Raw genomic sequence first — 12573 nt, forward strand, 5'->3', positions numbered from 1 at the left:
TGACTAAGCACTGGGAGGTACTATGGCTTTGCCACATCTGTCTGACGCAGCCTTCTCCAACCAGCCGCCTTTGCTCTGGAGCTCCTGGCTGAGTTGACTGAAGTTTGGTCAGACCTCTCTTGCTCTTAGGGTTTTCTCTGTCCACCCCTGCTTCCTTGCTCTAACGGTCCCCGATGTTGTCACAATACGCCTCAGGCAATCCTAGTTCTGTCTCCCAGTCGGTTTCCTGTGGCTCTGCACCCATACCGTCCTTCCACCAACGGCCCCTCCAGTGCATCTGAGCAAGATGCCACCCCTGCGGGCCCGGTGGGCCCACCTGGGCACAGAGGGGTTGGTCTTGCTGAGCTCTGGGCTTTTCAGCCTGGCCCCACTGGGAGGCCTTATCCAGAAAGCTTACTCGACACCTGCTGACCTCCCACCCCTGGCTCACGCACTCCAAAATGACTTCGACCCTCAGCACAGGCCATCCCTGCTGTTCTCTCTTTCTGCCACGTTTTTAAAGTTCCTCACACAGCCCTTCCCTTCCCCCACACACCTCTGTGGTCTTGGCTCCTAGAAGGAGCCATGGCGTTTATCAACAGGGATCTGCGAGAGGCTCACAGAGCGCCCCAGTGTTCCTCTCCCCGCATGCACAAAGAGTGAGTAAAAAGATCCTCCAAGGCCCAGAGCAGAGAAGGGACTAGGACAAGTCACACGACTGGCAGTAAAAGCGTGTTCTGAGGATATTTCACCTGAGATGTTCTGTCTCCTAAAGAATAGGGGGTGTTGCACAGATCTCTGATCTTTGTCCCGTGAATCTCCACTAAAACCGCAGGAAAGGAATTTTTTTAGGCTCTGAATCCAGACGAACAGGAAGAGGAGGGAACAGACACACATCGCTGTAACCAGGAAGTGTTGGGGATGGTAGGACTTCCTTCTGCGAGGCATGGGATACTAACCGGAAGTGGGCAAAGCCAGGAACCAACCGGACGTATGCCACAGGATCTGCAGAAAACTCCAGGGTTGATGGCCCCGGGCACTTCTAGAGGTGGGGTGGAAACAGGCTGAAAGGAGGAGGATTCCATGATTGTCATCCAGAAGCCTCCGTGGAAACCCTCTCTCGCACCCCTGGGCCCCCTCCCCTCTCCCTGGCAGAAGACTGGAGCTTTGTTCACTGCAGTGAGTCACCGAATCTGTAGCCCAGAAGACCCCTGAACACTTAGGGACAGAGATGCTGTTAGAAAACCAGAGGGGGCTCAGTCGGTTAAGCATCCAACTTTCACTCAGGTTATGATCTCATGGTTCGTGGGTTCGAGCCCCACGTCGAACCCTGTGCTGACAGCTCAGAGCTTGGAGCCTGCTTCTGATTCTGTGTCTCCCTCTGTCTCCCTGCCCCTCCCCTGCTCATACTCTGTCTGCCTGCCTGCCTCTTTGTTTTTTAATATTTTTGAGAGAGGAAAAAGGAAACCCAGGTGCTAAGTGGCCGTGGTGCATACGAACGTGAACTGCTTTGGCTCTTTTCCCTTCTCTGCTCCCAAACGCTGGCAGCCCAACCTTCGTCCTCAGATGTGAGTTGGAAAGAGTAAACTCTGTGAGCTCTGACCAGCTTCAGGGATCCCTCAAAAAAGGGCCCTGTGAGGGCAGCCCACACTGAAGCTGAGTCAGAAAACTATCCTGTGCTCAGACACCCCATCAGCTCCTTATCCCCAACTCTTACACATGAGCAGACAACCAGAGGTTACCAAAAATCCGAGGGAAACCTCCAACAAAAAGCAGAGGCCAAAACAAGTGGGGGGAACAAGATGAAATCACTGGGACAAAGCAGGAAAAACTTAGGAAAAATTATTAATGTCCTCAGATACTGTATTCATGATGTGGAACAGGATGCTATTTTTTTAGGGGAAAAAGGTGAGAAAATAAAGGAGCTCTTGAAATTGGAAAAAGTAATGCAGACCCGAAAAACTCCATGGGAGGACAATGTAAGATGAGTTTTCTTAATTTTTTTTAAATGTCTGTTTATTTTTGAGAGTACAAGTGGAAGGGCGGTGGGCAGAGAGAGAGAGAGAGAGGGACACATGGAATCTGAAGCAGGCTCCAGTCTCTGAGCTGTCAACACAGAGCCAGATGCAGGGCTCAAACCCACGAAGCATGAGATCATGACCTCAGCTGAAGTCAGAAGCTTCACCAACTGAGCCACCCAGGGCCCTGGTGTTTGAGGAAATGTCCAGGAAATAAGCAAAGAACAAAGACGGAAATAGATAAAAGACCCTCTCAGGCAATAGAAGCTGTGAATAGGGGTTCCAGAAAGCAAAGCCAGAGAAGAAAAGTGTTTAAAAATGTCTTCCTAGAAATTAAGGACCTGCTTTCCCGACTTAAAGGGTTTACCAAGTCCCCTTGCACGCACTCCTCCCTACACCTAATCATGAGGATCCAGAACGACAGATAAAGATTGTACGTCTCAAGAGGAAAACAAACCCCATACACAGGTACACAGGACCAAATGTCAGAATGTCTTTAGACTTCTTAACACCACATTAAAAGAGAATTCTGCAGCAATACCTTGAAGAATATGAGGGAAAACGTTTCCAAACCAAAACTATTCCCATTCAGAACAGTAGCCACAATAACGGTAAAATCAAGACCTTTTTGTAGAAAGGTCTCCAAAAACGTACCTCCCATGGGACAATTTTGCAGAAAGCTCCCATAGGATATGCTCCAGCAAAATAATGGAGCACGTAGTGAAAGTGGGATTGAGGACACTGGAGATCTCGCGCGTGCTCGCTCTCTCTCGCTCGCTCTCTCTCTCTCTCTCTCTCTCTCTCTCTCTCTCACACACACACACACACACACACACACACACACACACACACACACACACGTGTTGAAGACCCGGAATGACTGCTGTGTACCAAGCAGTTAGTCTGGATTGCACAAGGATGAATCAGGCCAAATCTTGAGCACTGTGATTACCAAGAGACCTACTACGACCATTGCTAGATCCTGGGCTCGTTTTGTCTGAAAGTGCTTTCTTTTTCTTCAAGAGAACGTGAGCTGGGGAGAGGGGCAGAGGGAGACAGCATCTTAAGCAGGTTCCACGCTCAGCATGGAGCCTGACCTAGGGCTCGGTCTCACGAACAGTGATGGGGACTCTGACGCTAAGCAACGAGACGGTCCACGGCAGTAAGTCCTAGATGCTGCTCTCCTGGGGGTGGAGCGTGTTGTCTTACTTGGTTAATATCTTCTTACAAATGTTCACCACAACTGTGAAGAGTTCAGTGCGGAAGGAGAATATAAGCGGGAAAACAGAATTTACATTGAGGGAGTGGGGAGGTGGGGTCAGGGAAACCATCTGAGACCTGAAGAACGGGTAAGGGTTGACCAGGCCCCAGGAGGGTGCGCTCCACATGGACCAAAGGAGCAGGGCCCGGGCCCCAGATCAGGAGAACACCGGATGCCCTGAAGGTGCCAAGAGAAGAGTGTGGCTAGGGGACGGCCAGGAGGAGCACGTTGGACGCCGGGCCAGCCGGGCAGGGTTCATGGCAGGAATTCGAGCCATGGACTTCCTCTGCCCAGAACCTATTCATGGCTTCTCATCGGCTGAGGACAACAGAATCCTGGTGGTGGGGCGCTGTCACTGGCCAGAGAAGGCATGCTCTAGCGTGTCACTCGGTCTGATTGGAGAGGCTTTGATTTAACTCAGAGCAGACCGTAATCCCTGACATCTCAAACCTCGGGAGAGCCAGGGCTGGGTAGGCCCAGAGTTGGACCATCACCTCAAAGTCCCCTACAGGCCTCAGGGCCCAAGCCCCTGGGAGAGGTTTATCCACATGACCTTGTTCTGGTTGCTCTGGTTCACCTAGGGACAAAGGAGGGTGACAGGCACGAGGTGGCCCCTGGCCCCACTACTCTGTGCTGCTGGTTTGATTGAGTGCCGTCTGCCCAGCTCCTGGAAGATGCCTGGTACAGAGGGATACTCGACAGGTCGTTTGTTGAGCCCGTGAGAGCAGGCACCAGATTTGTTGTCAGTGAGGCGAGGGACAATCGGGGAAGGGGAACGATGTGTACAAAGGCGGGACTCTGCGGCCCCAGTCCCCTGCCTGGCATTGCTGATTAAATATAGACTTCTACTCTTTCCTGCCAGGACTTTAAGAGGAGGTGGCTTGTGGGCTGACAGTGACATTAGAACAATTAAGAGTGCCTGGGGAAATCTAGACCCCACCGCGAGAGAGGTACGGAGGAGGAGCGTTGATCTCCTGTTTTAATTATTATTAAATACTCGGTAATTGTGCTGGGCCCCGGGGACGCAATCTGCCAAGCAATTAGACCCAGCCAGGCCTTCGGAGGGAATTATTGGGGGAAGCGGTATTTCCAGGCGCTGAGCTCCCCGAAGCGAGGCAGGGTCAAGGGGAGGGAGCCTGCCGAGCTACCTGCGGGGTCAAGAGGCTCCAAGAGACAGGGGCAAAGTTGCTCTCCCCTCCCCCACAAAGCCCGGGCCTGGGGACACGTTTGGCCATCTCCCAGAGTGGCAAAGCCGCTGAGCGCCCTGTGTGGCAACCCTAGGTGACTCCGCTCTGGGCTACCACCTGTGCCCATCTGCCTGGGACTGGGGAGTCCCAGCACAAGGGACATGGAGTGTAAAGACCAGGAAAGTCTCAGGCAAACCAGGATGACTTGGGCACTCCGTGGTCGCTGGCAACACCAAGTGGGGAGCAGACCAGTCTGTCCTCTGAATGGCTCACAAAGCGGGTTATTTCCCTGCAGAAGCTGGAGCGGCTCTGCTCCCCCGCTGCCTCAGTTCCTGTCACACACCTTCCGTCTCTCTAGGTGGGCTCCCACCCACCAGACCCACATATCCGTGGGGGCTCCAGCCAAATGGTTGCCTTGGAGTCCAATAAAAAGACCATAAGTATGGGGCACCTGGGTGGCTCAGTCCGTTAAGTGTCCAACCTCGGCTCAGGTGATGATCTCAGTTTGTGAGTTCAAGCCCTGTGTCGGGCTCTGTGCTCACAGCTCGGAGCCTAGAGCCTGCTTCTAATTCTGTGTCTCCCTCTCTCTCTCTGCCCCTCCCCTGCTCATGTGCGCGCGCTCGCTCTCTCTCTCTCTCTCTCTCTCTCTCTCTCTCTCTCTCTTTAAGAAACAAATAAATGTAAAAAAATTTTTTCCTTAAACTTTAAAAGACCGTAAATAGATGTGGGAGACCAGGAAGGGAGGGCGAGGCACCCTGAGCCTAAGTGTGGGGAGTCTTCTCCGCTCTGGGGCCAGGAGGCTCTAGGACAGGCGGAAAGGGGAGCTGCCAGAGACCAGACACAGATAGACCACTACCATTCCACGGCCAGGCACGGAGTGGTCAAGGGGTAGCATGTATGCTGTTCTCCCTTCCCACCCTCTGTCTCCCCCCAGCGTCTGCCACTGACCACCCCACACAGAAGCCAGAGGCGCCTGGGGGATGCAGTCCGCAGGGTCGGCCTCCCGGTGCAGAGCAGGGCAGGGTGGGCAGGGAGCAGATCTGGAGAGTGGTCGGCACACGCATCCACAGGAGGGTTATCCCAGAACCGAGCCTCAGAGCCCTTGAGTGCAAGAGCTCCAAACCCAAGCAGGTACCTCTTCCAAAAATGTGAAGTATCCGGGAGGTCATGAGCCTTCCAGCCACACAGACCCTGGCCTTACCCACAGTCCAGGCTCGGTGTCCTCCACCATCACACGAGGCTAAAGACCCCTCAGTATGGAGGGCACGGAGGGTGGGGGTGAGGGGACGGGGGCCTGCAACCTGTGTGCAGGATGGGGGTGCGAGCGAATGCACAAAAGTGCTTGTCCACTCTCCTCAGCTTGAACTCCGTCCTGGCCCACCTCGCCTCTATGCACAGCATCCGGCATCGCTCCTGGCAGAAAATACCGTTTTCTTTGCCTTCTGGCCCCTGCTGGCTCCTGGAAGGGCTTAGACTAAGTTAGGCAACCTACTCTCTTCTTTGGCAGGTACCTTTTGATCCTCAGGTGCCAGACAGGGTCTTTGTGAGGATTAGAGGTGCTGAGAAGGTGCCTGGCACCTGGTGAGGATTCCCCAAAGTCCTCTGTGGCTACCATTGCTGTCGGTTCTTGTTGGAATTAGGCCGAAACGAAACCCCTTGGGTAAATCCTGCAGCAAGCTCCCAAAGAGCCTGCCAGCCCCGTTCTATCGAGAAGCCACCGGTGACCATGGCCTTTGTGTCAACCTGGTCCCTAGTTCCTTGGCCAAACTCTAATCCGGGCACTGCTGGGAAGGGTTTGTTTTGTTTTTATTTTTTTAATGTTTGTTGTTTGTTTATTGAGAGAGATTGAGAGCGAGTGAGTGGGGGAGGGGCAGAGAGAGAGGGAGACACAGAATCCAAAGCAGGCTCCAGGTTCTGAGCTGTCAGCGCAGAGCCCGACGTGGGGCTCGAACTCCTGAACTGTGAGATCATGACCTGAGCCGAAGCCAGGCGCTTAACCGAGTCACCAGACACCCCTACAGCGTTTTGTAGATGTGCTTAAAGGCCAGAATCAGGTGACTTCCCTGAGGAAGGAGAGACCCCACCTGTGGACATGGCTTCGGCCTGTATTCGAGAGTTCCAGTCTGCCCTTCCTGGTGGTTTGCCCTGTGGATTCCAGACTCACTGAGCCACAGCTGGGACTCCACAACCATGTAAACCAACTCCCTGGAATCTCTTACTGCCTAAGTCCCCCTGGTTCTCCTCTGGTTGGGCATCTGAGCCTTGGAAAGGTTGAGGGACTTGCCTGGGTTTACGTGGTGAGAGGTGCGGACCCTGAGCCCTGCACTCCCCCCTCTAACTGGGAAAGGTCAGGGGCCCAGGGATGAATGGGCACTGGTTATGCCCCCCATGTGCCTGGGGATTTGGTGCCCTGCTCCCCCATCATGCCCAGCACTGCGAACTACAGCATGCAGGTGGCAGATGTTTGTCTCCAGAATGAACAGAAGGGCCACCGCTGGCAAGACAGCTGGAAAGGAGAATCCTGTGCCCACTCAGAATCCCTCAGGGAAAATCCCCTCCCCCAGCCTCCTCCTACCTTTTACGAGACTCCACCCACTCACCCTTCAAAAGCCATCTATTCCTGGTGCTGCTCTGGGGCATTACCATGGCAACGGGAAGACGCGGGAGGCCGGTCAGCGGCTGGCTTCTCTGATGGCTCTATGGGGACCTCATGGTATGCAGAGCGGCTGTGTGAGCCAGCAACGTCTGCTCCGAGCTAGGATCCCCCCCCTCTCCCCCTCCCCCCTCCCTCCTCCCTCCCCCCCCTCTCCCCCCTCTCCCCCCTCTCCCCCCTCTCCCCCCTCTCCCCCCTCTCCTCCCCCTCCTCAGGCTCTACTTCCAGACAGCCCGTGGTGAGGGCCATAAAAGGAACCCTGGCTGAGTTCTGATCCCAGCTGAAGCCAGGAGCAAATGGGCCCCACCAATACCCTAGCGAAAAACTGGCCCTAGAACCCCCCCAAAGGGACCTGCTGGGTACATGGTGCTCCTGAGGCAAGTGGTCAGAGACCAGTGTCCCAGCTGTGTCACCTCAGCCTGGATCTGGAGGGGCCAGCCTTCTCTAAGCTGGGCGGTCAACAGACAGATAGCTGGACTTGAGGGGGCTGGGCCCACATGCCTCCCAGGGTAACGTGTTCCTGGTCATTCCCTCCCGACCCCTCCTCAGGACGGCCCTCCACACCAGGTGAGTGAGGGCAGGTCCTCCCTGGCTGCAGGGGGGGTGGAGGGGACTGTGGGCTGCACATTGGCTATGCCCATCACTCCTCACTGCCTCATGGACTCCAACTCGAAGCTGTTCTAGAATTCTCAGCCATGACCCCACAAGGGGGAGGTCCGATCACTTCTCCTTAACCTTGTGTGTCCTGTTGCAGCTCCAGGTCTGTGGAGGAGGGGGGAGAGGCGGCATTGGCTGGCGTGGCTGGCTCCTCTCCTTCCTCAAGCCTTTGCTCAGGTTCACCTTTACAGCCCTGAGTGCCACTTGCACAGGCTACCACCTCCTGCTGGCCTCCAAGTCCCCACTCTGGCCGCCGCCGCCGCCTCCTCCTCCTCCTCTGTTCTGTGACCACACCCTCGAATGTGGGACAGCATCACTTCTCTATTCACCACATTTATTATCTCTCATCCCGTACTATATACAAGCTCTTCAAAGGTATCTTTGTGCCTGCCTGGCATATCCTAGGCTTACAATTATTTCTTGAATGAACTAAATGAGAAAAGATGGCTCAAAACAGAGCTCACCTTACTAAATAATAAATGTGTGGTTTTGTGTATGAGGGACTAGGTTTGTGCTAAACATGCCCACAGAGCACAGTCTACCTTTAATTAATACTTTGGCCTATTTGGGATTCAGCATTTGGTCAGCACCAGGGTGTCTGATTTAGCTCTTCCCTGCATGACCTTGGCATGATGTATTTTAACTTCTCTGGTATAAAAAAAAAAAAAAAAACCATGAAGGCTGCTGCACACAGGTGTACCTGTTGTGCACTGCACAGGCAAGCTGGACCAAGGTGGCATGTGAATGGAAATAGGGCTGACCCTCACTGAGCTGTGCTTCTGGGGCCAGAGGCTATATCCATGCAAAGGAAAGAGTGATTTTTGTCTTTGTGAAGGTGCCTTCTGCTCATCAGATCCTGTGGCCACTGGGTCATATCTCAGTTTAACAGACACACCACACTGTCCAGGGACACCTCAGTCCCATTTTACAGCTAAACATTGATGGGACTGTGGGGAACCCCCAAGTCCTCCCCACGGTCTTAACCTCACCTGCTCCGCTATCTGCCCCTGATCTCCACTTCTTTACCTCTCTCTTAGTAGGTAATAGATGCTGCCTTTGCAGGGCACATGGCCACAGGACCCTGGACAGATGGCCGACCACATTAGGAACAAGTCTTGGTGGAGGGAGGGAGGGGACTGGAAGGATGTGCCAAGAAGAAAAGAAGACACCGTGAACACAATTATTAATGGGGATAAGGGAGACCCTCATAATGGGGTGGGGGGCTGGCAATGTAAACAGTTTACAAACGAGGCCGGGTGAGCATCAAAACCTCTGAGAACCTGTAATGTGTTTTTGCTTGAGCAGAAATGTTGTCTGCCCTAAGCCACCCTGGCTACCCATAAATGGGCATCATCATGCCAACCACAGATGTATGACCCAAACCAAGTTTGGCCCATCAGATTCTCTCTGGGAAGTGGAATCGAAATACTGTGAATTAAGAGTAGGAAGACAAGGCGAGAGATCAGGTCAAGTGGGAGCATGGGTGTAGCCCTAACTTGACGTGAGAGACCCGAGAGCTGTGAATTTGACTTGGGTCATTGGCCACGCGCTGAGCAACAGGATTATTGATGACCCTACATCTAGGCTGATCAAATGATCAGTACCTGATCATGGTTCATCAGCTTGAGCCCTACATTGGGCTCTGCTCTGCCTGTGCATTGGATCTGTTGCTTGGGATTTTCTCCCTCCCTCTCCCCCCCCTTTCTTTCTCTCTTTCTGTCTCTGTCTCTGTCTCTCTCTCTCTCTCTCTCTCTCTCTCTCCAAATAAGTCAATAAAATAAGAAACTACCCAATTCCCATCCCTGGTTCTGTTCACCTGGAACTACTTGCAGTCCCCACAGCTGCATCCCTCAGGCATCGGGGTTGGGATGATGTGGAAGCCAGAGGTTCACAGCAGGAACTGGACCCCGCACAGGTGCGGGTGGGCCATGGGGCTCTGGAAAATTTTATAGCGATATGTATATTGTTCCTCAGTAGATTTTTCCAGTGGCTCAGCCTCCCCCTGCTTTTGTAACGTTCCAGAATGTTCATATCTGTATAACAAATAATCGCCAACAGCTAGAAAGAATGTCCATCTACCATGGACTGGCACACTTCTAGAGTGGAACTCAGCAGTGAGAATAAATGCCATAACAGGCAATGTGGGTGAAGTTCACACATACACAAAAGAAGCAGATACTAGCAAGTACACACACATGGGTCCATTTAAGATCTTAATATAATCAGAGGTCAGGAGGGTAGTGGCCTTGCTGGGGTGTCCGTGCCTGGAGAGGGTGAGGGCAGCTTCTGGGGTGCCTGTCATCTGCTTCTGGACTTGGGACTTCGGTGATGTGGATGGGTCAGTCTGTGGAGGTTCATCAAGCCACACACTTAAGATGGGTATACTTTACTGTAACACCTGCCATGCCTCAATAACACTTAAATTGAAAAAAAAAGAGAATCTCATCTCCAGATTTGCTTTCATCAGAAGTTGAGTTGCTATTGGATGGCCGTATGTCCCTTCGGGTGGTTATTCCAGAATACCACAGACTGGGGGGCTTCTCAACTACAGAAGTTTATTCCTCCTGGTTCTGGAGGCTGGAAACTCAAGATCAAGAGCCCAATTCCTGGTTCACGAACAACCATCTTCTCGCTATGTCCTCGCATGGCAGAAGAGGGGGAGGGAGCTCTGTGGGGTCTGCTTTATAAGGTCACCAATTTCATTCATGAGGGCTCCACCCTTCTGTCCTCCTCACCTCCCAAATGCCCTGCCTCCCAATGCCATAGCACTGGGACTAGGTTTGAACATACAAATCTGGGGAAGACCTAAACATTTGGTCCAGAACAGACCATTAAGAAATGTAGTGAACACAAGAGTTCTGCTCTAAAAGCAGGGCCATCCTCACTTGTGAAGGGTGCCAGTTCTTGGGGTGAACTGTTCCAGTGGGAAACCGGCATCAGAAGTACCCAAGACCATGCATGGCAACAGAACGAATGCCGGCTTGTTTCCTAAGCAATTGCTCTCCTTTGCTAGATGACTCGTTAGCTTTCCCAAGACCATTGTTTGGGCAGAGATGTATGTCCAGCTCTCAGAATGATCTCGTGATATTTTGTCAACGTTGGTTTAGTTGTGTGAATGTAGCAATCACGTGTGTGCAGCAGGCGGGATCCACCAGGAGAGAGACCGCATACTCACAGTGGATGGGTTGAGAATAGTTGATTGCAAGAGCCATTTTCAAAAACCCAGCAGAGTACAAGGAAACCACAAAGGGTGGTACAGTACCTGGGGTGAATGGCAGGGCACTGTGGCCCTCTTGGGGGCAGGGGAAGGGGTTAGTTCAGAACCTTGAAAACCAGGGACTATGAAAAGAAGGCCACCTGGCAGAAGCTGGGACCCTTGCTTTAGAAACCATCCAGAACCCAGAGTCTCCCCAGGGCAAACCAGGAATAAATGTTCCCACCTTCCTTCCCCCTCCCAACCCCAAACTCCAGACTTCACTCTGGATGCTGCTTATTGGCCAAATCTAAATGGAAGCCACAGGTTTGTTTCCATGGACACAGCAGTGTGAAAAAAGGTGGAGAGAGATCTGGAGAGGAAACTCCCAGCTCAGCCTCTGACTTGGGATGGTAGGTCACCAAATCCCACCTCACACTGGCTTCTTAAAAACTGATGACCTCATCAGCCAGTCAAAAGGGCGGGGGTGGATCTGGCCTTGATCAAGGATGCCTTGATTCAGGACTTAAATACTCTAGGCTTTGTAGGATGAGTCTGAATTCTGGCCTCTTCCTCTCCACCTGCCTGCTTCAAGGGACCCCATGCCACGGCTGGTGGCACATGGACCCTTCTCCACCAGCTCCTGTGGGGGAGGGAAAGGAGGGCTCTGATCAGCTGCTCTGGGCCACAGGTTCATTCCTGGAACAATCACCTGGTGGCACAGGGGACACGGTGCTCTAATCAGAGCCTGGGTGACCAGCCGTGCAGTGGCCAGGGGCAGGGTCTGTTTCCAGTGAGGGGATCCTGCCAGTTGTTGAGCATGGCTACTCCACTGTGCACTCCAGAACTTGAGAAGCAACACAGGGTGACTTGGGAGGCCCCCTGTGAGCCTGGTTGGAGCTAAACTGCACTGATCACCTGACCTCCATGAGCCTCTGCTCCAATGGTGGACCACATGCCAGTGTGGGTCTTCTGGAATTTGTGTCCGTTCAGAGCCAATGTCCAATAATCCCCCCAAAATTCTGGTTATTCTCACTCCCACAATGCACGGTCACCCTGGTAAATGGCCATAGGTCCCTTCAGGGAAGGCTGGAAGGAAGATTAATAGTATCAATTTTTGGCAGTGTGGCTGGATCTTTCCTCAAGGGGACCTGGCCTCCCTTTCATCCAGCAGTTCTGCGTCACTAAACTGGCTCAAGCCTGGAGTGTTCCCAGGATAAGGGGCCAAAGGGGGCACGGGGCAAATAAACACTCTAGAAGCCACTTTTCACGGGAGACCTACGGCCACGGGAACGTGCTTGGAATGCACACAGCTGAGCTGAAAGGAACAGCACAGAAACCGCATTCTCGGTGCCTGGCACACAGCTAGCATTTATTATGAGCATTACATATATTATCTCAGTGGGTTCCTTGGCTCATGGGGAGATGTTAATAGTAATAATTCCTCAAAAGAACCTGGTTTTACACATGTGAAACCTGCAGTGTAATGAGGTTAAGTAGCATTTCTGCCTGAGACTGTGGGCTCTGAGCCGGACAGCTGACCCCATCCCACGGGGGACTCCCTGTGGCCCCTCCTGGCCCTGCAGGGGGCGGCCAGGTGAAGGGAGTCCTGCATGCCAGGCTCT

At 53.0% G+C, this 12573-nt stretch overlaps 1 long non-coding RNA gene across 1 annotated transcript; it reads right to left on the minus strand.

Annotated features, from left to right (window-relative positions):
- Nucleotides 1–698: 698 nt before the first annotated feature.
- On the minus strand, nt 699–9760 carry LOC131495149 (uncharacterized). Its single transcript, XR_009253796.1, has 3 exons — nt 9572–9760; nt 8745–8891; nt 699–1043 (listed from the first exon to the last, which is right to left on the minus strand). It is a non-coding gene; the product is annotated as an uncharacterized LOC131495149 (long non-coding RNA).
- Nucleotides 9761–12573: the final 2813 nt, after the last annotated feature.

Source organism: Neofelis nebulosa, chromosome 14 (genome assembly GCF_028018385.1).
Source record: "Neofelis nebulosa isolate mNeoNeb1 chromosome 14, mNeoNeb1.pri, whole genome shotgun sequence".
NCBI classification, from domain to species: domain Eukaryota; kingdom Metazoa; phylum Chordata; class Mammalia; order Carnivora; family Felidae; genus Neofelis; species Neofelis nebulosa.